Source organism: Amphiprion ocellaris, chromosome 15, assembly GCF_022539595.1.
Source record: "Amphiprion ocellaris isolate individual 3 ecotype Okinawa chromosome 15, ASM2253959v1, whole genome shotgun sequence".
NCBI lineage: Eukaryota > Metazoa > Chordata > Actinopteri > Pomacentridae > Amphiprion > Amphiprion ocellaris.
This window is the reverse complement of record NC_072780.1, coordinates 3,661,148-3,685,987: the sequence shown is the minus strand read 5'-3', so window position 1 is coordinate 3,685,987 and position 24,840 is coordinate 3,661,148. Positions and strand designations below refer to the sequence as shown.

Below are 24,840 nucleotides of genomic sequence, written 5' to 3'. Positions count from 1 at the left end.
GCCAAGTACACATGCAGTATCTTTTTGAAATGAGGCACTGGTGTGAGGACTCTCTCATGATAGTCGTGGAAATATTGCAGAATGGGCAGGCATGCACAGAATCAGAAAATGTTTACAGAGATCACAGAGGAAATGAGGTAATTCTGTGGCGCTCCTAATGGCCGAGCCTTGACAGAGGATATGTTTCATTTATCCTATCTACATCAAGGTCGACATGGCAATTACCACGGTGGGGAGAGAGCTAAAAAGGAAAATCCGCTGGCCCACTGGTGAATATACAACAAATCACCTGTGGTGTTTAGGGCAGGGAATTTTTAAAATAGGTGATATAAACTGTATTTCAAAGGCAGACTGTTTAAGCATTGAGGAAGAGAGTGAATGGTTTATTAGCCAGCCCAACAGAGTAGCTCTAAAATCCCACTGCAAGCTCACACCTGTTATGTAGCTTATTCTCATGTGGCTGGTTTAGGGGACATGAAATACAACTCATTCCATTTCCTGAGGGACATATCCACCAGTGGCATTTTTAGTCTCAGATTACAATTAACAAGCTTCATAACAGTCCCCTTGTTGCATCCACATATTTTATATTTTCTTCTCATAGCAAGCGTTGGCTTAAGCATAAATAAAAGACCATTAGCGAAACCCTGTGAGCTTTATTAGTATGACGAGCACTGCAGGGATTGTCTTGGTTTCCCGCCAGGTCCTTGTCACCCTGGCCTTCCATCCCCCTACTCTCCTCTCACCTGAATAGCTTCTCAATGCCGCCGTGTTGTCCCTCTTGATCCCTTTACCTCCATTTTCCCACTTGCCATCATCCCTTCCCTGTCTTCCTTCCCTTCCTCCACGCTCGTTACAGACTGTCAGGCTAGCAGCACAGCACACTTGCTGCGTTCACGCCGGTTGGTCAGCTCAGATTGGCATGCACAGTGTGTCTCCAGGACTGACCTGCCTGCCTGCGTTGCTCTCCTATTAAAATTCCTGTGCCAGGTCCCCAATGAGGAGAGTGTAGCAGGGTCAGCCTGGCTCGCTGGCCTCTCTCCCCTCGCCTGCCTAATGAAGAAGACGCCTGTAGGGTTCATTATTAAAGAACTGCTAATAACAGACGGAGAGAGAAGAGTGATGGAGAGGTAGGGGGTCAGTGAGATGGCAAAATGGAGAGAATGGACTTGGGGGAGGATCTAAGGCAGTGAAACAAAGAAGCAAAGATGCCCAGGCTCTTTAGTACCTAAATATGCTTTCACATACTGTAGCAGCATTGTTTTAAGATTTTGTGAAACTGAGTGTTGACACTTGCTTATTGTAGTTTTGTCATTGTAAATACTGGATTAGGTTACCTTAAGTGTGAACTATCAGCCATAACATTTACATGCAGGGCTGATTAAAAAGCTTGCAACTTATGTGAATTGAATTTTTTTGTTAAACTCGTCTTCCTAAAAAAAAAAGCTATACATAAAGAAAAATGTAGCATGTTTTTTTTGTCTTTTACTTTCCTTTTTTGCTTCTCACTTTGGAAGCTTATGCTGATGTGTCCTCACTTCAAAAGGACTACACTTACCACCTTAAATAGTCTGTTCTTTTAGCGGGGAGTAGCAGTGCCTTTGTAAATCTGTGATTTTTTTTACACTTTGCTGTTCTCCTTTTTTGATATTCCTCTTGTTAGTTGATGAAATATAATCTTTCTGTCATTTTAAGCTTGTGTGCTTTCATAATCAAAATGCGAAACAATATTTCAAATTGAATTCTGGAACTGCAAAACACTGTTACCTGCAGTTATCTTACTAGACACTTCTACGAGAGGCTTAGAGACTACAAAAAAATGCAAAAATTATATTCTATTCAATGCCTCGGGAAGAATAGACGTGTTTACCTACATGCCTGTTAAATATTCCAATATGTGCTCAATGCCAGCTCCTGTATTAATCATCCGTTTTCCAGAGAAACCATTAATTGCCCTGGAATTATCATGTGACTATGCCATAGACTCATACATTAGGTGGAGACAAATTTCCATATAGACACTTGGTTTTTTTGGGAGCAATAATAGAATTCCTTATAGCAGCCTGAAGCACATACATTCCAAATGAGTGTCTGTTGCAGATGCTCTCGGTAAGTGATGTGGGGTATTATGCAGGGTATTACCAACAGTCCTCAGAGGCCTAACCCGGGTCCTAGAAGTCGCATGCGTGTGTGTTTTTGTGCACAAATCACGTGTGATATGTGTCGTCAAGTTTGGGATATTCATGCTTATATCGGCAGAGCACTCAGCCATGTGTCTCTCAGGTGTCCCGTCTCTCAACACAAACCAGGCAAAGGTTTAATGCAAATTACCCACCATAAACAGCCAAGTGTAACAGCATAAATATGTATCATGGTCTCAGCTGCGCTACCATGCATTTGAAGAGAGAGTGCTCATCTCATGAGTTGAGAAAGTCAAGAAAGGCAAAAAAAAGCAATGGAATGCAAGAATATATTTCTGTGAAACGGGCCAGGGATGTTTATATGGTTTCCATGCAGCGTGACCAGGGCTATTAGTTTCTGGTTGCTGCTAAGAGGCAGACCATAAGGCCTATTAAAAAGGAAGTTGGACAATTAATTTAAGTCGGATATAGGATCCAGTTGCACACAAAGCACAACAGAAAAAAAATTGCATTTATAGAATAAAATGAAAAAGAAATGCGAAGAAGGCATGTCTCCATTTTAGGGAGACTGAAGCATGTTTTATTCAGCTTGTTTCAGCAAGACAGTGAAAAAGAGACTGCTTAGATTAGCATAATAGAGCTTCCCATCAGATCTTATGAGTCTCTGATGTTTACAGTCAATCATCGATGGAATGACAACAAACTGCAAGAGCTCAGGAATGCTGCTATAAGGGTTTTCAAGACAAGGAAATGACGGAAATTCCAAGTCATATCCCCCCATGTAGACAGCAGCTATTATGGCCCTAATGCAGAGGAGAACATGTTGAAACAGTCATTTGATTCAATACAGAAATAATAATACATTTGTTCAGATAAAGCTACTGTAATCATTAAAAAGAGAGAGGCTGTGTTTTCCCACTCTGTGCATCTAATCTAGGTCACAATTGGATGGCTCATCCTTGTGCAGAAAGTAAATCCGCCCAACGATCGTAGAAGGTCTTATCCTGCTGTTTACAACAGGGCTGGGTCGATATCCACGGGAGGCGTTCAAATAAACAAACCATAAATGCCGGGGCTTTTGCTGGCCTCCGAGATTATGGCTGTAACAATGATTAATTTTAACAACCTGAGCTAATTGTCTTCGAAAGTTTAGTTAACGGCAAATATGATCTAGCCGTGGGTGCTTTTCTCTTCTGTAATGAAGAATAATGAGCAATGGAATTACTACTGGCACTCTTTTTTTCTGTCAGAGATTTGTAGAGAGCACAGAGGCCAGCAGGATGTAAGTCGGGGAATGAAGAGATAGACTGTATCTGTTTGTGCGACTGTCTGTCTGGAAGGAAACGAGCAAGGAAGGAAGGAATAGAGACTTGTGTTTGGCTTGAAATCAAATCTGAACCTCTTGATGAATGTGAGGGAGGTAGCCTTTCGCCTGCGTGTTTTCTATCACCCTTGTTTCTTTAGCATTCCCTGCTCCTTGCTGCTTGCGGGTGGCATGTCACATCTTACCCTCTTAGGAGGCATCCCATGAAGCCTCTGCAGTTTTGTCTTTGTTATAACAGATAAAGATATTGTCCTTTCCTCCCTCCTCCTCCTTCAACTCCTACTGCTCATCATCTCTCTGTTTACTGCCCTCCTGCTCCATCCCTCCTCTCTGTTCGTCTCCCTCTTCCTGTGTGCCTGTGCACATAGAAGTGTATAACACCAGTACTGCTGTAGAAAGCAGCTTGGCCTCGAGCAGCGTCTGTGATTCGCCTTCAATCTTAACTGTGTGCTGGAACACCACCTGAGGCTGGAGATGAGACCTCTCCACAAGTGGCAGAGCTTAAACGCCCTCTTTTATCTACACTATCTCTCCCCTAGTGAAGTGAGGAAGAGCAGGGAGAGACGGAGGACCAGCCTGATCCCTTCTAGCTGTACTCAGACAGAGAGATGCACACAGAAAGCGTGTTGTGTTTCTGTGGAGGAGGAGACGTTCAACACATACAGACAGCACACAACGTACTCCGCTGTCATTGTGATTGTATACCGTGTGGAAAGAGATCCAATCAATCTGAAATGGTTGTCTTTTTTTTTTTTTTTTATTTTAGTTGTATTCTGCTGTGCACGTACTACCATGAGTACAGAATAGCAGCTTTGTTCTTCCCACTCACTATCTGTACTTTCTGCTCTTTTCCTATTGTTTGTAGAAGGAATGCACAGCATTAGTATGGCCAGTGCAAACTTGTAGGGAATTTCTATTGTTATCACATTCCTCCTTCGCCAAGGTGCAAAAAGACCCTGACCTTTAACATAATCACTCTAACCTACACAGTATCTGACACAGCACAACCGTATCCATATCCTCTGCACCTATGGGGGAACAAAAACATGTACTAAAACTTACAAGGGCCGTAGAATTGAATATGTACGTTACACATGAGATGCAGCTAAGTTGGGGTCACCAATCCAACATAAATCCAATCCCACATTTCATTCAGTGTGCAGTAGGCAACGCTATTACTGAACAGGCTTATGTTTCTCCTGAGTTTCCTAAGAAAGGAAATTGGCAGCGTTTTCTCAGCCCATTCCAGTGTTTGCAGGGGAACCAGTTCAGATGTCCCTTGAAACAGTGAACTCCAAGGGACAGGCTCTGGCTAGAACTGCACATTCTTGGGTGAAAGAGTTTTATACTGTATGTGTATGATGGGAAACTGAGGAAAGAGATATAGAAACATTTTTTTCATTACTAACGTACGTGTAGAATTCACACTTTCTCCCTGTGTGTGAGGTTTCACCTTATTATGCCAACTGTTACTGGTATATTTAGGACCGTGGTATATAGAAAATATCTGTTTCAATTAACACATTTATGTGCATTTTGTAGGATCGCATTAGAAAAGGTTGATGGAAGAAAGCTCTTTCTCAATTTTACAAATGAAATATTTAGACTCACTTGACATGTTTTTTGATTTTTTGAGAAAGTTGATGCACATCATAGGAGATGGAAAGAGCTTTTTTGAATATTTTGTGATGTAGCAAACCTTTAAATCACAAAACTGATGAGCTTTATCCACTTCTTTGTTGTCTTTGTCTGCAGACATGAAAGAATCATTACAACTCATCTGATTACAAACAATTCCTGACTTGTCTCATTTTTTTTTTCTCATAGATTGCCAGAGTTTTTACTCATTTTTTATTCCACTTTGAGGTTTAGCAGTTGGAAAAGAACCGGTTTTGTTTTTGACTTCTTCTACTCTGTTTAGTACTGCCATGTGTAATGTAGTCTAGTTTATTCACCCCACAGCAGGTAATAGAGACAAGCCTAATTCATATTATCTTGTCTTTTAGTGTCATTTCAACCATTTGCTTCAAATTCACTTGACATTTATTTGGAAACGCAGCTAATGAAAGGCTGACCGGGAAAAAGGCACTTACAAATCAAAAATATGCTGCTGTATTCCAAATATTTATTCTTTCCGTGCACTGTATTTCCCCCTGATTGCCCTGTAGTCTTTTAGAGGACCTGGTTCATCCAGTCAAATCTAAAGACTGGATCTTTGTGAGTGGATCATTTCAATCTAAACTTTCACTGCATCTCAAAGGAATGTTTTTGGCAATTATAGTTTTGGGGAAACAGAACTAGTCAGTTTGATGGATGCATTTTGTTGGCTCATAGCGGCTTGTGCTTCAGCTGAACAATAGCTATTCTCCAAATGACTCACAGTGTGCAGTCCTCTGCTCAGCCCTGTTTGCAAAGATGTGGTGGAGAGGCTCTCTCAACTTGAGGATGAACCTTGAGGAAACACAGATGTAGAAGTGGCAGCTGCTTCACTGCACTTCAGAAAAAATCACAGAAATTGAAATCCTTGATGGGGGTCAATAGTACTTACAGTAAGTTGGTTTTAAATGAATGATGAAGGTCTTTACTTAACAGCACCAGTGCTTCTGAAGCTGTGTAGGCCATACACAGATAGTCTAATAAAAACACTTTGTTGTGAATAATGTGGATCAATAGTTCCTTTGCAGATCACGATGTGTCATGAACACACGTCATGGAGTATGCTTATGATTTGTGATTAACAGTATTCATCCTTATAAAAATGCTAATTTCCCTGCTGTATTATACAATCTTACACTTAAACTCAACATACATAAAATTGGCTTCTGTCAGTTCAAGCACTCGATCAGACTCCAGCCTTGTAGGTGCACAGTTTACTAATTGAAATGAATTACAAGCAGACCAGATATGAATCTTCACTGTTGTGTATCGCTCTCTGTCTCATCAAATGGAGTGTTAAAGAGAGCAGTTATCTTGAAAACAAAAGCAAGCCGAGTTCTTAGTTTTCACCTCATTAATGTACTTCATTCTGAAAAGGAGCAGACAGTATGAATGTGTGTTGCCATGCAACATTTAATTAATTTTGATCACCTCAGGGTATTGTGGGTCCACTTCTTTTTAAAGCCGTTCACTAAATGACCACTTTTAGGTTATTTCGTTCACTATGTTTATCTCTCTTTTTTTGCCCCTCACTCTTCAACAGCCTTTGGTCATTAACAACTTTATCTATGGGAAAACAGAGAGAGCCTCTCCAGAATGATAGCACGTTACTCTCATTTCCAACCTCTTGAGAATGCAATAAAAGTAGGACTTAACTGAATCCATTCCCCTTCCAAATCTCTATTATGTCGGTCAGACTTTGAAATGGTATTGCTTATTCTTTCTTCTGTAATTGTCTCAAGCTATTACTTCTTTAGACTCAATAATATTCTGTTTAGATATTTTGTGATCTGAGCTGATCAATTCAGCAACAGACTTTTATCACTTAAATGCAGAGAGTATTCATACTATTTCATAATAATCCTGTTTACAGGAGTTGTGGACTTTTTCTTCAAATATGCTCACAAGCACCGATGATCAAAAGCTTAATCAAGATAACCATGTCGGATTATTGTGGTAATCACGAAATTCTGTAAAAACAAAAGGGACAAAGGAAAATACTTTTTACAGGAGATGTGTGATTTAAGCAGCTGTGGTCAAAATGTGCAGCATATTTATTTATTTTGTTAACGATAGTACCATGTATAGTGCAATAGACACCACCAGTGTTAGCTGCTATAGATCGTCAGCAATGTGTTGAGGTTATTTTGTGTTATTCTCTAACTGATTCAAATTTCCAACAAGTTTTTTTAGTAGATGTGATTTGAGCTGCTCAAATCAAAGAGCTAATTTTAACCAAAGCACCAGCGTATTATCTTGCAGTGTTTCGAATGCAAATAACATATCAACAAAGAGCATGTCTCCTCCCACTTTTGTGTCATGTATGTTATTCTGGGTGTGAAAACAACAAACACGAGCAAAGTTCATTTCAAGGTCAGGAAGATGCCATCTTTTAACTTCTCCAATGAATAGGGAAAGATGTAGACTGAGCTTTAGTTTATTTTAATATTGCACAAAGCATTAAAGGCATGTTGTGTTTGTTTACAAAAACTGAGAATAATGAAAAAGCCATGATCACACTATTTAGCATTACAATACATTGAGATAATTTTTGACACGCTTGTTCGTCCCTAGTCTGCATTGTCATCAACATGGGCTGTTGTCAGATTCTGTTTTCCCAAAGAAATAACTGACAGCCTCAATACCCCAATCTGCCTCTCAGGGCTTTCAACGTGCAGTGTATTGGATGGGCCATTGAATTCAGCCAGTAGTCTTTTAGAGGCCTATGGGGGGAAACAGGAGCACATTAAAAGTGCTGATGAATCCAATCAGGCTGTTCGCAGGCATCCAACACAGATATGCCGGTGCACTAAGCAGCGCTACTCAAGGGCTTAATTAGAAGGATGTTTGTGTATTGTTTGTTTTCAGGCATTAGTAAAGTCTGTGTGTCCTGATAATGGAATTGGCTGGGAAATGGAATCGTTTGGCCCTGCCTTCATGCTGCTAGGCCTGATACTGCTTGTCAACACCATTGTTTCCTAACCCTCCTGTGGAGCTCCATATCGATGTCAGTGAAGGAAGACTGCTCTGCAGCAGCCAGCCAACCCCTCAGCCGGAGCACTCTGGTTTGACTGTTAGCTAACAAGACCCTCCATGCTGGAGAGTCTTTTATATCAGAACCTACCTCTAATTAGCAGCTACAGTCCTCCCCTACAGCCTGACACCTTAGATCATCCTGTCATTGCAAGTATGCAAATAGTTTTATTTAGCTCTTCATCGCTGTGCTGGAGTGCATCACGTTACATCTTCATACCTCGATGTCCTGACCTTTACTCTACTGGAAGGCTGATGTGTGAACAGCTGTAGACCACTGAAGGTAGTTTGATTAGTTTGTGAAATAAAGGGGGAGCAGTGATAATTGAGACTGTATATTTAAACATGCATAAACAGAAAAGGCAGACAGTAGTGTTGAAATATATTTAAATGTAGCAAATGTAGGATCAAAATCTGTGCAATTTTCACAAATGTTTAACATCATAAGATCATGTCACCACAATAAAATTTCAGTTTGTAAATAAAACCATTCACTGTTTACATATGGAGTTCCTCTCATTCACAAAGCATAGATTTAACACTGCATAAATCCCAGATTTCAAATAACGTTGTTTTTTTCTGATCTTTTGTGCCTGTATCCCATCAGCTTGATGTACCATGTGTATAGGTTGTCAGAGTTTTAGAAAATGCCCCACAATTAAACTACAAGTCACGTAAAGGTAAAAATAATTGTACCCATAGGTGACTGTTAATCTGTTATCTGTCTGACATATAGCTAGTTAGAGTTGTTTTACAGTTACATGATGCCTTTTAGGTTTGGGGTAACAGACATATTTCTTTATATTCGTAGCAACTTTCATTTATTATGGGGCTACTTTCCCTTTAACATTTACCTACACGACTGTGGCAGTTCACGGCAGGTTAGTTAGAACCTCTACCAGCCAAACCCACCCACTTGATAAGGGAGTAAGCGAAGCTGAGGAATTCTTTCTGTGGGCGAGGCAGGAATTCAATCAGTCAGACTATGGGGCTAGGAAACTGGGCATCCGACACAGTTATGCTTCAGCACTTTTCAATTTGGGTTTGGCCTGCCTCAGCCTCTAGCCTGTAGCGTATCGTTAATGAAAGTCACATTAGGCATCCCTGTCATCCTTAGTCATCCTGCTCAACCAGTAGGAGGCTTCATAGCTGAATGGGAGGCTAATGTTTCTAGCTGTATCAATACAGCTGTCTAACACCTCAACTCTACCTCTGTTTGCTGGACACCTACTGGTTCTATTCAGGCATAATGTACACTAGCTGCTGTGGAAATCCCAACTATCTCCTGCTTAAGAAACCTCAGGGAACACAGAGGACACTGGAAATGATCATCCCTAGTTATTAGTGTACTTGGAATTGCCTTTTGATAATTTATTTATCTGCAGGTTCTGTGATAAAAATAAGCTGCTGCCCTTTTCCTTGTCCTTTCCTCATCCCAACCCTTTCGCTAATATCGTCTTTAATGATTCATGATTTTTACGCTGCTGTCTTTGTTGCTCAAGTGTTTTCTTGTGTGGTATGGTAGAGGTCATGGCTTCCTACATTTATGCAGAAGAGATTAGATGAATGTCTTCGGTTTCCTCACATTAGCCTTTTCCGAAGTGGTCTCAGACCTTTGGCCTTCAGGAGGAGCTCCATACTGACAGCCAGCTCATGTTGCCAAGCCGTGAGGTTCTGTAGCTCTAATGAATGGCCTTTTAGTGGACATGTTTGGAAAAAGCAGTTTATAGTGGTTTCATGGTGCGAGTTCATAGGCACTCTTGCTGTGTTTGGGTGATTTGGCCACACAAGTTCAAGTTTGAGAGCAGAAAGGACACATTAGGTAGTTTTGTATGCAGTTTATGACACGTCTGAGCAGTCTTGTCTTTTAACTTCTGAAGACATCTCAAGAAGTGGTACGAAAAACAGAATTTAGTTTGTTTGCCATTACTGTTACTAGAAAGCTCAACAGAATACTAAACTCTGTGACAGTCTGAACATCATAAAAGTAACACAAGAAACACACTGTTGCTTGTGCTGTTTTCAGGGGTGTTTTTGTGTCACCATGCACATCTAAATGCACACTGCAAGCATTCATTTAGCATGTCTTTATTTGTTTAGTCTGGATTTTATTTTTCATGCCTCATTGTGTCACATCAGTTTCTTTTGGGCCGTTGACAGATTATCAGCAGGGAGAGTCCTGTTTTTGGATCATACTTTAGGGGCTCCTCGTTCTCCTCGACTCTTCGCTTGGCTTTGTTGTCTATATCATGTCATCTCTCTCAGCCAGTGGCTCCATTTCCATACCCAGCTGTCAAAAGAAGTCACACTCATTTATCTGCCTGAGACGCAGGGTGCACAAAAACAGTTCTGAGTGTGCATTGTGGTCTGATTTTGCAGATAAGGTAAGTTGGAAAAAGCTTTATTGCACATGGGGGCCTGCGCACATGCACAGACACATGAATGTCAACAGTATATCCCTGCTACGTATGTGTACTATGAGTAATTAAAGTTAGTCTGGCAGCAGACTCCAGTCTTTAACAGCTTGAGAGGCTATATAAAACAGGGTGTGGAGCATGTGGAAATTGTGATCCTCCATCTGCAGTTGCCTGCATGGCCTCTCTCAGCCCCAGAGGACACATGCTGCAGGAGGAGGATTTGTGTTGTGCAGAGCAGGGAAATGCATCTTGCCATTGAAAACTATGACCACCAAACATAAACCAAAACCTCAAATGATAGTTTCATTAGATCCTATGAACTGAAGGAAGACTTGCGGTGTGGATTCGGAAGCTATTGCTGTTTTTCTTACAAAGATTGATGGCTCACACTGGCATAAATCATGAAGTTTCTCCAGCTGACTCAGTGGTCTTGGGCGTAGCCTCCCTGCTGTTTTCTGATTTATTGTCAGTTTGGCAATTTGCTGAATGTTGGTGAACACTTCAGTGTGCACCAAATCATTTGGCCCCTGAGAAATGATGACAGGAGAAAAAAGTGATGTTCATTAGTCGACACATTGTTCTTTTTCCACACTGTACATGACATGATGTTCACTTACAATAATATCCCAACTTTATACTTAAGCTCACAATATACTGAGCAGAAATTCGTGTATGACTAAAATAGCTGTCTCTATATAGTGTTTGTTCAGTGGTAAGTAGCAAAAGTACCAACATTTGCTGAAAGAACTAATAGTAGACTTTCAACTTTTTGCTAAGCATTCAAATGTATGTATTTAAACACTTTACTTAGTAGTGAATCAAAGTGTTGATGGCTCTTTACAGATATATTTTGCTGAAGCTTGTCCTGGCCACACCTGGTGCTCTGCCAGTGGTGTGTCTGTTGTGTGGTAACTGCAGTCTGTACACTATCTTCAGCTGTGGTAATGTGTGTCTCTTGATGTCTTGCCTCCCATTTATCCTCTCATGCACCTTGATTTGTGTTTGAGACTATTGTGATGCGCTCAGCATCCTGTCATTTTTGCTGTTGCAGAGGAGCATGTTCTCATGTGAGTGTGGCAGGAGGCAGGGAGGCACTTGGTGCAGAGGACTATCACTAAGCAGAAAATATTTGCTTTGCACTCCATAACCGCAGGGCAGACACACGAGTGCTTGCACTTAATTAACTTAATTAATTACTGAATGCACACAAGTTCAAGTGCCACAGCTCCTTTCTCACAGTTGTGCTTTTGGGGTGTTTAACTGCAATTTTCATAACTTTTGTTCGATAGTACCTGGGTTAAAAAGAGACTCGGGACCTTGGTGGTTTTAAAGATGATTTTAACCTGAATATCCAAGTTTCACTTCTCCACAAGCAGATTTTTAAGTGTCTATCAGCATTCTTTAAATGGTTGATCTCATTCTTCTCTGTCTGTGGAAAGTAAGTCTCCTCCCGTGCCAACCAACAGAGCATTTTCCCAAAAACAGACAAGCAAACAAAAGCAAAGACACATTATCTGACAGGTGCTGATGGAATGACGTTACAGTACAGCCCTTTCAAAACAGTGACAGTATAGCTGTCTAGCTTCCTCTGGGGGCCAAGATCCACTGTTGTGACATGTCCCTGTGTCAGCGGTCCAGAGACAAGCTGGAATGTGGTCATGACTCGACATGTGTAACCCTGTTATGCTCCACTGGGGTACGGAGTGGTGGGATCACTCTGTTTTTCACTGCAGTCCCGTACGTCCTGTCTTTCATGTGTTGAATGAATAAGATAGAGAGATACTGGAGCAGGAGATGAGGCATGAGATATGACTCGCTGAGGAATCGTTCTCCAGGCTAAAGGTGTTCATTGCCACGATATATAAAGGAGCCCAATGTGCGCACATTTTATTTGACAGTGACTTCCACTAAAAGGAGAGTAAACACTTGACTGAAGTGGCTTGTTCTTCAAATTCAGGAAGATAACAATTCACACAATACGCGTTTTGTAAAAATAAAGCGAAACACTGTCTTCATAGGTAAAAAGCTGGCCTTTTCATGTCCTTCTCAAACACACTAGGACAAAATGCTGTGAGTGTTTTTCTGTCTTCCTGGGCCTTAAGATCTCTTACCCGGTTTTCATCCAAGGCTGCAAATCCTGGCGAAGATAAAGATGGTGTATGATGTGTCGCCTTGCTGAGGACAGGCCTATACAAAGTGTAAGCGGGTGATTATTAAAGCTTGTTCCAACTCTTAACTCAAGAAAAAAAATGGTCTCCCTTATTCAACATATAATTGTCTGTTATTCTTTAGAGGAAATCAAAACAAAGCCTAAAGTTTAATAATGATCTGTTCATAATGGCTCCTCACAGCAGTACATCCTCAGCATTTCAGCAAGTCACACTGCAGAAGTCCGCCTCATATGGGAAACTTGCACAAAACTGTGTGCTCATCTCAAAACTGTACAGTTTTTATCTGAGCGGAGAGAGAAGACTTTATTGAATTTAAAGAAAAATGATAACATCATGTGGAGACAGTGTGCAGAGAAAATAGACTTTTATCAAGAAGTGTTGTTATTGGAGGACTGCAGTGTTCGCTGACTTGGTTGCAACTTGGTTTGTTTTCTTGTGCTCTTGTCTTAATTCTTCATTTCCAGCCACCATGGGGATCTGACGAAGACAACAAAGCAAAAAATAGATTTCAAGCATGAAAGGAGAGAAGAATAACAGTCTACAGGAGTATGGCGTTTTATGTCTTTTGACCCTGACCCTTTGTTCATGTCCGTGTGACTTTGTGTTTTTGTTTGTTTGTGCTCAGCCGCCTGTAGTCCGTTAAAAAGGAGTTTGACAGTTGCCCTTTGAATGACACACACAAAAATGCTACAATGAACGGCTGTTTCTGCAGCTTTTCATTATCATCCACTAAAAGTAAACAAGTTTCTTCTTTGTACCTGCACTCCTGATGCACAGTACGTTCCCCGATGCCTGACAGATGTGTACGTTTGAAGGTGGTATCAGGTTTCTTCGAGGTGGCTGAGGGGTACAGGCCTAGAAATAGCAGCGGCAGCAGTAAGCAGCTGGGGCCCATGTCATCCTGAGAGGTGCTGCAGCAACCAAGGCCCATCTGGAGGGAACACAGAGCCAAGGACACTGCAGAAAAGGGGGGGAGGAGACAGGAAGATACGATGCAAAGCCCTCCTCATTGTCCTTTGCACTGGACATTTAGAAAAGCAGAGACTCTTTCTTTCTTGCTTCCTTTCATTGCTTAACAGAAAGTCAGACTTTGCCCCTGAAAGACAGTCAAAGGTCTGCCATGGAAGACTCTACGTCACCTGAAAGCCTCGCTCATCTCATCTCATCTTACTTCCCCTCTCCTCTTCCCGTCATCTCACTTTGGGCTGCAGGGACAGTGTCAGTGACAGCAGCACAGCCAAACTTTAGTGCTCTGCCTCGTCCCGCCGCAAGCAGCCCTTTGTGGATATTTGTGGTGCCGCCATTCATCCTGTTGTCATTTTACAAAGCCCACATTTGGGAACATGGAATCATGATTATGGCAAGGGCTCGGTAACAGGATCTCAGATGTGTTACACAAAAAATACCAAATATTGATTGCGTATCTGTTTTGGGGCACACTACCCTGATGGCTTGTGGGACGGAATTGTCATCTGTTTCCATTTTTGTAAAATTCTGTAGCCTCTTTTTATTAAGTTTGAATGCAGTCATACATCCATATGTTTCAAAGCATTTCTTGGCACATGATGGTTCTTCTATAGTTTGTCCTGGTTGCTGTATTCTTTGCTAAAATGTCACTATCATAGACATTTATTGGAGGTTGCAAAGTAAATGTAGGAAGAGATTTATAAGGTTTTTACTGGACAAACTGCATTATTTGCAGCTTTAAGAACTTTAGAGCAACACTGTAACTCAGAAGTTTGCACATCCATCACATTAAACATTTTCAGTAAACAAAAATTAACTGGAAAAACAAATCTGAGTGTTTGCTATAGATTTAGTGTCAATTATGTTCAACAATCCCTCACGCTGGCATACTCTGACCATACAGACCTCTGCTTACTTTGCCATCATACGTGGCTATTTCTGCATCGTGTAGGTGTTGTTTTAATGGCACAGAGCTCCATGCAGCACTCGGGATTTAGTGTGCTGGACTCGGAGGCCTCAGGCAATCAGAGACATCCATCATCCCCGCAGTTTATAGAGTGATGGAAGGAGGGAGAGAGCTGGACAGAGAGAGAGAGAGAGAAGATGGAAAGACATACAGAGACAAAGAGAGAGGCAAAAGGAGACATTGATAGAGCGAGGCAAACAGACAAAGTGACAGAGCCAGAGAAGTGGGTGTATAAAAAGCATACAGAAGAAGAGGACTAAAATGTCAGTGTGAAAGCATTTGTCTGGAGGTGTGATTCACTCAGACACAGCTCGGCTGCCCCAGTGGGTAAACAGCTGTAATCATAGTTCAGTGGCAGACATTAACAGCCTGTTTCTATACTGCTGTTAGCATGTTGAAGTACTGTGCATTATATCCTGAAATCCTGTAATTCAATACATATATTTGGCATTCTTAGCTTTTCAGGGTCATTGCAAGGCTTTCACGTTTTTTTCCATTTAAATTACTGAAACTGAAGTACTGTAGCAATGAGGATGAATCCATAAAATACCTTTTGATGGTTTCCATCACTGTAAAAAAAAAAAAAGAAAGAAAAGGTAATCATCTCATTAATTTATCTGATTAAGTTTAGTCTATATAACTGACTTAAAGCTTCTTACAGTTTCCGCAAGTCCAATGTGGTGCTTTAGGTGACATTTTCTCTTTAGAGACTTTTGGACTTTTAGGTAAGTTGATATATGTTTCCGACTTGTAGAAAACCTACTCAAACCTAATGTTGAATTGATGCACATATAGTAGAACTCATATAAAGAGTGGGCGACCCCAGCAGGTTTAAATAGGAGAACACAGTAACAAAACAGTTGCAACATGTGTTATTTCCCCCAAAAATCCTCCTCATTAACCATATAAATTGCCATTGGTATCTGCCCTTGAGCAGCAGAAACATTTTCTGATCAAACAGTCCAATCTGCAGGACACTATGTGCCATCTAAAATGGTTAATAAATCTGTGTTATGATATAACAGTGTATGATTTTGGTAAAGTTCGTACACAAACACAGCACAGCGAAAGATCGTAGTCACATGGTTAAAGGTAAGGAACGATCTTGATCAGACTTTAAAACAACTTTTAGTGAGATTGAAAATAAACAGTGGTCTCTTGTGTTAAATGTTGGATGTTTTGTTGACTCATCCATCTTCTGCAACCTCTTCACTGCACAGACTTTGTTGGTATTAAGTCCAAACTCCCTCCTTTGCCCCTGTCAGAGTTCCTATACTAACTTTAAGACTTAGTTGCTTTAATGTTATTCCTATGTTGTTGTGGAGCACTTGTTACAATCACTGATACAGCTTTTTCTAGGAGGATTTTTTTTTTGTACTGCTCAGTTCATTCTCTTGAATCTGCTTAAATATTGGACAACTTAACACAGACAGCCAAGACCTATTCTGTCCCAGTTAGAGTAAAAATTACTTACCCTACTTGGCTTGGTTACCATTACCCAATAAGCCTAATGAAAACCTCTACGTATATCTAGAGCAGCAAAGGCTAATCAGTTGTTCAATTAGTTGTCAACTCTTAAATCAGTAGCCAGCTGTTTTGATAATCCATTAATCGGTTTTAGTCATTTGCTAATTATTTGATTGCAGGTTCAGTAATTTGAATATTTTCTGGTTTCTTCACTCCTCTATAAAAGTGAACTGACTACTTTGGGGTTGTCTGCAACACCAAACATTTTACTTCTTCATCTTTGGCTTTGGGAAACACATCGACTTTTTTCATCATTTTCCGACATTTCATAGACCACACAACTGGTCGTCTAATCTAGAAAAGCATCACTTTCGTTTACAACAGAAAATCAGCAACAAAATGGCCGTAAAATGACTCACCTGATTGTTGATTTGATTGATTGTCCACTGATTCAGATCAAATTGATGAATTGGCATGTCAGCACTGTCTAATCCTTCCTTCCACCAGCGCTGCAGCACTAGACCTTCATTTCTCTCCGAAGTACCCCTGTGTAAATGTTTATCCCCCTTCTCCACTGAGGGGGTGAATACTGCCTCGTCTTGTTAGTCCAAGCATAGTGGGAGCTCAAAGGAAGGTGGTGGGAAAAGGAGCCCTGCGTAGTTCGGGTATCTGTTTCCCTGCTGTAGGTGTTATCGATATCTGGACACTTCACTAAAGACTAACAATAATGTCTGTTATAATGCCTGACCACCCCCCATGTCTTTCAATTTTCTTGCCATAGGATATCAAGATGCAAATTTAGGGCTCCACATCCGCTTCACAGCAGCAACCAGCTCAAAGTTCATCAGAGCATAAACATGTGTCAGGCCAAGGAAAATATTTGGGGAGACGGATAACAGGCACAGAATACTGTGAGGTTTACTTAGAGCTCCAAGTGTGGAGGGGTCATGTTATTGTTCGTCAGAGATCCTCAGAGGTCAAAGACTCATTCAGTAAATATCTTTGCTTCTGTCCTTTTTCCTCTTTTTTGTCTCTCTGTGTGCCTCCTGTGCATCTCCACTCTCCATTCCTTTCTTTCAGCTCCTCAAAACACTGTAAGCAGTAAAAAACAGATTTCTGTAAGAAATAAATGCTTTGTACTTAAAGCTAGAATGCTAAGCGATGTATTGTGTTATGTAATACCAGTGCAGGAGGAGGGATACATTGTGAATGCAGTTCATCCCTCGAGACAAAAGCCCAGTTTTCCACAATAGTTTGTATGGGAACTCCAGTCAATATAGATTTTACAGGCCAGTGCAGAAACCTATACAGTATCCACATTTCAAACGTGGCACAGTGGACCCCAAGAACAGTATTGTAATGCTTGTATAAGTGGCTGTCAGCCATCCGGGGTGTTATGTCACCCTCTGACCCAGTTGCCTTGGTTACCACCTACTCCCTGTCCCTCAAGACTCCCTTCTTAGATCATAGAATGTTTTCTTAATGTGCTATTAGAAGCAGTGGAGAGAAAAAGAGGGATAAAGCGATGGCAGCAGTGACGGAGTGTGTGGTATTGGCCCTGGCAGCCCTCTTTGCCCTGGTGCAAGTGATCGTGAAGGCCCCAGGGGCAACTTCTCGCTCGCCTCGTTTTTTTGAACTGCACAGCCTGAAACCTGTCAGACTTCCCACGTGCCAGAATCCACACATGCCCTGCCACTCGCGTTGCCTTGGTTACACTTGAACCTGGTCCTCAAGTTTTGCAGAAAGAACGAGGGTGGGTGAACCGGGATGCCATTTCTGATTGTACTAGCTGCAGCTACCTGTGATCCTCAGAGCCCGTCGTACCTCCGTCGACATTTTGCCAGGAGTCACAGTCAAAGCCTGCATGTTTGGCAGCAGGAAGCTGACTTGTGTGAGGGGATGAGGATGGCTAAGGAGATCGACTCGTACAGAGGAGGCCATTTCACGCAACACAGCTTCCAGGAAGTCAGTCATCAGAGATGCCAAAGGAAAGCTGCATCTCTTTCATAGCTGGCCAAACGGAGCAAGCAGGCATGGAGGACCCACTAGAAAACAATATCCCCTAACTAATGCCATCTGGGTTGACTTTCATTGTCCCTGAGCCTCTCTCATCCATTCATTTTACCATCCATTGCAAAAAAGCTTTGGCACCTGGATACGTAGTTGTTTGTTGTCAAGACCTCATTTTTGTTCAAGATTGTGCCAGAGTCATGGCCAGTTATTCTGCTTGGGCTCTATGTAAAATAGAAATATGGAGATGACATGAGGAAAGCAGCCCCTTTGGCAGCACTCCAGGCTTTTTGAAAACAAGCACAGAGCCAAGATAAAGCACAGTTAGGCCAACAGGAAACCAGGACATTCTGATTTGGATCTGTGTTGTGGGAAATCGCCATTTCTGCTTTGCAATAGCTGTGGGGCTCAATGCCTTCTGGATGATCAGATAATCACAGTAAAGTGATATTTAATACACAAGGAAAGGAGAAAAGGCTCTGACATAAGATTATTTGTTGTAATGTAGTGTTAAACCTTAAGATAAAGGTTACATGTTAGATGAAATTAGATAACATGTAAGGGGAAAATAACAAAGGAAAGTCTGTTGCCTTGGATTGTTTGATTCATCCTGCAAGAAAGTCAATATACCATGTATTCCTGTTAAACTTTCTGTACTACAAAAGCAATCTCATGTCTCGGCAACAGGCCACAGCTTACTTCCTCAGCACCTTACCGGAGCTTGTTTTTGTTCTATTGTGTTATAGATTTCATGGTGGAAATATTTCCTGGAAAGCCAGGAACTGTTCAGAATGACCATATTATTCCTCAGAGGGGAAGTTTCATCATAGTTATGGGGTCACACAATGTTCATAGAGAAATGACTCCTGTGAATGAGGAGACAGCAACTTTCTTCTTTGTGCTTCAGGAACCATAAAAAAGGCCAATCAAACTTCCATCTCCGAAGACTTGGAACTGTCATCATCAACAAAACCAGTTCATATTTCATTTGCTGTATTCAAAATCAGGATTGAAGTGCAGACTTTCTGTCTAGTTATCTAGTTTATTTAATTACATATATGCATTCATTGTCTGAATAAAGAAATATGTCAGAAGAACAAGAAAAACAACCTTTTGTGCAGACTGAATTAAATAGATTTGGACCCACAGAGCGATACTTTTGAGTGCAGCACATTATATAAAGGGAAGTGGGAGAAAGCGGAGTTTTGCAATTCACAAAGGTCCATCCCCTGACACCTTTAAGCATGCATATGTCACCAGGAAGAGAGGAGAGGGGGGAGGAAATCACTTAACCAGAGAGAAATGGACTCAGGAGAGGTGCTACGCTCTGGTTCATCTCAGCGTATTAATGGAGTCACAACGTCCACTCACTTTTTCATAGCTGAGGGTGAAGCATTGTTCCGACTTGACTTGGATTTTCACAAATAAATGATGCTGATAATGCCTTGGCTTGCTGAAGTAGTTAATTTTTTCCTGTCTGTTAAGTCAAATGAATATCTTGCATCCAAAAAAAAAGCACATCCCTCTGTGTGGCGTGTGTTACGATCTAAGGTTAACATGTTGGAAGAGATATTATTATGTGAGCAGGCTGTGGAGGTTGTTTTATGCAGGTTTCAGGATACATTAATAGAGTCTGACTGGATGCTCCTTTAGCCTGAATATCTTTAGAAATTTTTCAATACAAAACCCCTTTTGTGATTTAACACCAGATGTCAAGTATCTCAGAATTTAAATGTTAGTCAGAGGCAGCAGCTCAGGAATTTTGCTTTCATGAAATACAAACCAAAATTACAAATAGTGGGATTTAAGTGAAGCTTAACTCTCAGATCAAATAAAATGAGAATGAATTCGAGCAAGCGTTCATAAATAATGGATTAGCATACAATTAATTGTGAACTTTATTTTACTGATCTAATACTGATCGTTAAAATAGTGATTTTTGAGTTTGCTCTTTTTCTTAGTCAGCATATGTTACATATGCACTGCAATGCACACAATGGTTAGTTATGGATAAAGTTGGCGGAAATGTATAGATAGTTCTATAAACACCAACATAGATACTTTGTTGACCCATTGCAGTTTACACGACAATTGTTTCTTATGTCGGTTTGCTATCTTATAGTCAATCAAGAGAACATACACTGAAAAAGGACACGTAAGTTGTGTTTCCAAAACAGATTTTTATTTCAAAATATTGGATTAGAAATACTTAAAGGAAAAAAAAAACTGCAAGTTTCACAGATAAGTTTATTGCTCGCTCGAGGTGGTTTTGACTTTTTCAATAAAAGTTAATGTGCTTAATGGGATATAAAACACTTTTTCAGAATAAATTCTGATATAGCAAACATTAAATTCACTTGACTAATCAGCTATTTCTGCTTTTCTCATGTTTTCTCCTCTGGACTGTAGAAATATGGTCAATATTAGCTGACATGACAGAACAATCAGATTGAAAACAATTCCTGAAGACCTCGCTTAGTTTTTCTTTCATAGATGGCCAAGATTTGGTTTGTGTCATGTTTTTCTCTGAGGTTTTCTAATCGGCAAGCAACTGATTTTGTTTCCAGCTTCTTCTACTCTGTTTATTACAGCAGTGCTTAATGTAACCTATGGCACCACATTCTGGCAACACTACGTCACCGAGTTTATTCACTCTTAGGCAGTTATTAGAGTTTAAAGTTTTTGAGACATTTCTAAAGTTGGGTTCAAATCCACTTTACAATGCTATGAAAGCGCAGATACAAACAAATGATAAAGGAAAAACTAGCGTTAACTGCCTTAGTAAGATGTTGGGCCCCCCGCATTCTTACAGAACAGCTTTGGGTTTGCTTGACATTGATTCTATTGTCTTTTAACTACACTGGAGGGATGGAAGGCCATTCTTCCAAAAGATATGTCATTTGGTGTTTTGAGGATGACGTTTGAGAACTTTCTGATTTGTCAGTGCAAAATCTCCCAGACATATTGGATTTGGGCAAGATCTGGTCACTGTGAAGGCCATATTGTCACTCTCAAAACATCATTTAGTGACCCTTCATGCCATATATATATATGGAGACACTGTCGTCCTGGAGGAGACCACTTCCATCAGTAGAGAAATGTTTCATCGCAGCGTAAAGGTGGTCACTCAACAACTTTGGTTTACAGTGAACTTTCCCCCTAAAAAGACAAGTAGACCCAAACCATGACAGCGTAACAGAGCCCCTGAATCACCTCACTGAAGGGGTCAGGAGTTCTGATTTTCCCCTTACTTTGTCACCCGTCTGTATATTAGCACATGAATGAACATGCAAACACACCAGCCAGCATACACACATCTGTTTGCCAAGAATGTAAAACATTCCCCTTAAAGGAGGAAAAATAATGTAACCAGATCCTTTTATAAAATGGAGAAATATGGGCGGACTGCAGCTTTCTGACGAGCTGCTGAAAGACTGTGACATGAAACCCAGTCTTGGGACCAATCAGGCATTCTAGGCAAGGAATGTCAAGACCCTCAGATCTCAGCCTTTTGTTAAAACACAGCCCTGCCCTGTGAAATAAAAGATGAAAATCACTCCTGCAACCCTAAAACATCTTCATCTATTACTGTTATTTCATAGAACTCATGTGCATGAAACATGCTTAAAATTTAGCGCTCCCATGAGACGACATCTTTAGCAAAAAGGAAAACCTCTGCATAGACGGATTAGTTGTAAATGCCTCCTCTTTGGCTGAAAGACCCTCATTTATATGGCCACTGGAGGTTGTTGCATGACTTGGGGCAGCACTTAAACTCTATGAACTGGTGAATACTTGCATTTAAACAGTGTCTGTGGCCATGCAACTTAATGTACCGTACTTGGGGCTATTCTTCCCCTCTGGCTTTTACAGTGGCAGTATAATGGAGTGCTACCTCTATAGCGCTTGATAACTTGCATCGGTGAGATACAGCTCTAAATGCTGATGTGTTGTTAGTACAATATATCCTGCCCACACACAGTTCTCAAATTTTCACCCTATGACTAAGCCTTTCATTTATGCCCTGAGAGAAAAGAACATCTCGGTGTGTTTGTTATATGCAGAAAAAAAAACAACAAAAACCTATTTTTTTCCAGCTGAAGTTTGTCTTTTTGACACGGTTTAAAACCCGGTGATTCAAAATCGGTGCTTCACATATTTGTCTGTGTTTTCCCACAATTTACTATTTTATTACACCAGTAGGCCTCTTTTTTCACAGTGGAGTCTACGCTCGCTGCAGTGTAGAAATGCATTTATCCTGCTTTGGGGGGAAACAGACTCCTCCTGTTTTATATTAACATGAACCCTAAACCTGTCATTATACATTGTATGTATTAGGCTGAACTTTGGCTTACGTCTTTCCCCTCCGGTTCTTTAGTGATGAAGAATATGGGACTGGCAAGCTTTCTAAGCACAGCTGTGAGTCTGTATTGCTGCCATCAGTCTCTTCCAGTAACCCCTGTGTGGGATGGCTTCTGACCTCAGTGAAAATTCAACAGGGGCTAAAGGCGACTGTTAATGCTCACTAGTGATGTACAGCTGTGCTTCATTCAAGGTGGTTTGTGTTTGCTCTGCACACTATTCGCACATATAAATTTAATTATGGCAAATGGTCCTAAGATTACCTCATATTTCATGCGTTTTCTCAGAGGGAGCAAAATCTACATCAGAACAGTAAAAATAATCTAATAAAACTCAATTAGTAGTTAAGAAAAAAAGTATTTCTATAATTCTTTAGGATCTCTGTTTATTATACTAATAGTAGTGGCAGTATTGTATGCAGGAACCAATGATGATTTTCATTGCTGAACAAATTCTAATTGTTTTGTCTACAGTATAATATATTCAAAATGTCCAGAGCAAGTTTCCAGATCTCACTGCCAACTTACAATTCAAAGCCCAGAATTTTTTTATGACAGTACTAAAAAGGAAAAACTGTCACTATTGAGAAGTTGTTTGCAGGTGTTTGCTGGAACCACTTTTCAGTATGTCTGCTTTAAAAAAAAAAAAACAGTGACACTAAGGATTGATTACAAAACTGTTAGTTTTCTGTTCAATGTGTCAGCAATACAAATTGTTGCGGAATATTTGCATTTTACTGAGTTTTACTGTAACAGTATGACTCATTTTCCTGTGATGAGCGCCAGAAAAGCTAACTCAATTATATATAGTTGTTTTTTAAGTATATTTCATTGGCGTCCTTTCATAAAATGGCCATGTTTGTGGAGATATCTATGACAAACTGTATCATTGTGTGTACATGTACTCTAGATCTTTACCGTAATCCACATTTTTGATTCTAATCTTGTTGAACACGAGTTGCTTTTTTGACTTTTTCTGGTTCAAGTCCTTTTCTTGCCATCATGAAGTTGTTTTCTTGCTTTGCATTTGTAGAGCCTTGATTTTTATGTGCATTACATGTGAGCATCTGTGTGCAAAACTGCAGTATACATATGAACAAGGGTTAAATGTGTCTAAATCACTGGATGTTGCTAGAACACCACCATCTCAGGCTAACAAAAGATGGCTGCATTGAAAACACCTGCTTTTGCAATTTATTTGGAACCAAAAAGATTGTTTGCAGGAGTCAACAAAAAATAATGCAGCTGCAACCATTAGTCCAAGGTAGAACTGTAAAATAGATGGAATGGTTTTCTGCTAACTCACTTGACATTCACTTGATCTGTCTCTAGTCTCTTGTTGAGTGAAAGGAAGGAAAACCAAGGAAAAGACTCTAAAAGTGAGCCAAAATGAAACAAATGCACATGGAGTTGGTAAATAGCATGAGTAGAAATTCTTTAGCTTTTGGTACACTGGTTGAACATGTCAGACTGCAATTTTGCTTTGCAATGCATTGTGAGAGGTTTCATTCTGTCTGTTTATAAATGCAGGGTGGGCCAACAGTTTCAAAGGGAGGGATTCACATGCACACATTCGGCCAACGGTATCTCCAAGAGAAGCTATGATAACAGAAAACACAGAAATTCATTCTTCACTAAGGATGCTTCACTCAGTCTTTAAAGCTCAGTGATTTTGTCTCCTGGAATCAATTCAAAAACTTGATAAAGGAAAATGTAATCCATGTGTGTAACTGCTGTTCTGTTTGATCTGTTTTTATTCTTTTTCCTTCTTTTGTTTTTGTTTGAACCTGTTTCAATATTTCTTACTTATGTAAGTATATCTGAATTGTCTTGTTATTATATACTGTGAACATTTTACATTCTCTGAAATGGTGTGCTGTCTTTGCCAGGTCTACCTCAGAAAAGAGTTTTTTAATTTCAAGGGTCTTCCTGGTAAAATAAAGGTAAAATAAAATCTTTACATAGCAGATTGTTGTTTGCCACTATTGATTTCAGATTTCATCAATACTGATCAAAATCTCATATTTTGCATCTTAAAGAAAAAACATGTCAGTTTTGTGACAATGCATTTTTCAGTTATGTGAATGTGCTTTTATATGGTTTATTTAGCTTTTTACATAGAGGAATGAAACAATAAAACTTTAAAATAACACAGTTTTAAGGTGGTTGCTTTGGAAAGCAGTTGTGCTTCTCTGTAACTGACAAACTAAATTTCCCTGATGCAGTAAGACCTGCTGTTTCAGAATGTAATGCACGTTAAAAAAAAACCTCAAAGCCTTGTTGCTGACCAGAGTTTGCAAATAGTGCCGTATTTGCCTTAGGTCTTG

At 40.3% G+C, this 24,840-nt stretch overlaps 1 protein-coding gene across 1 annotated transcript in view; it reads left to right on the top strand.

The window, feature by feature from the left end:
- Positions 1–24,840, top strand: part of LOC111569692 (RNA-binding motif, single-stranded-interacting protein 3) — a 299,083-nt gene that overhangs the window by 38,685 nt on the left and 235,558 nt on the right. The window lies entirely within an intron of this gene.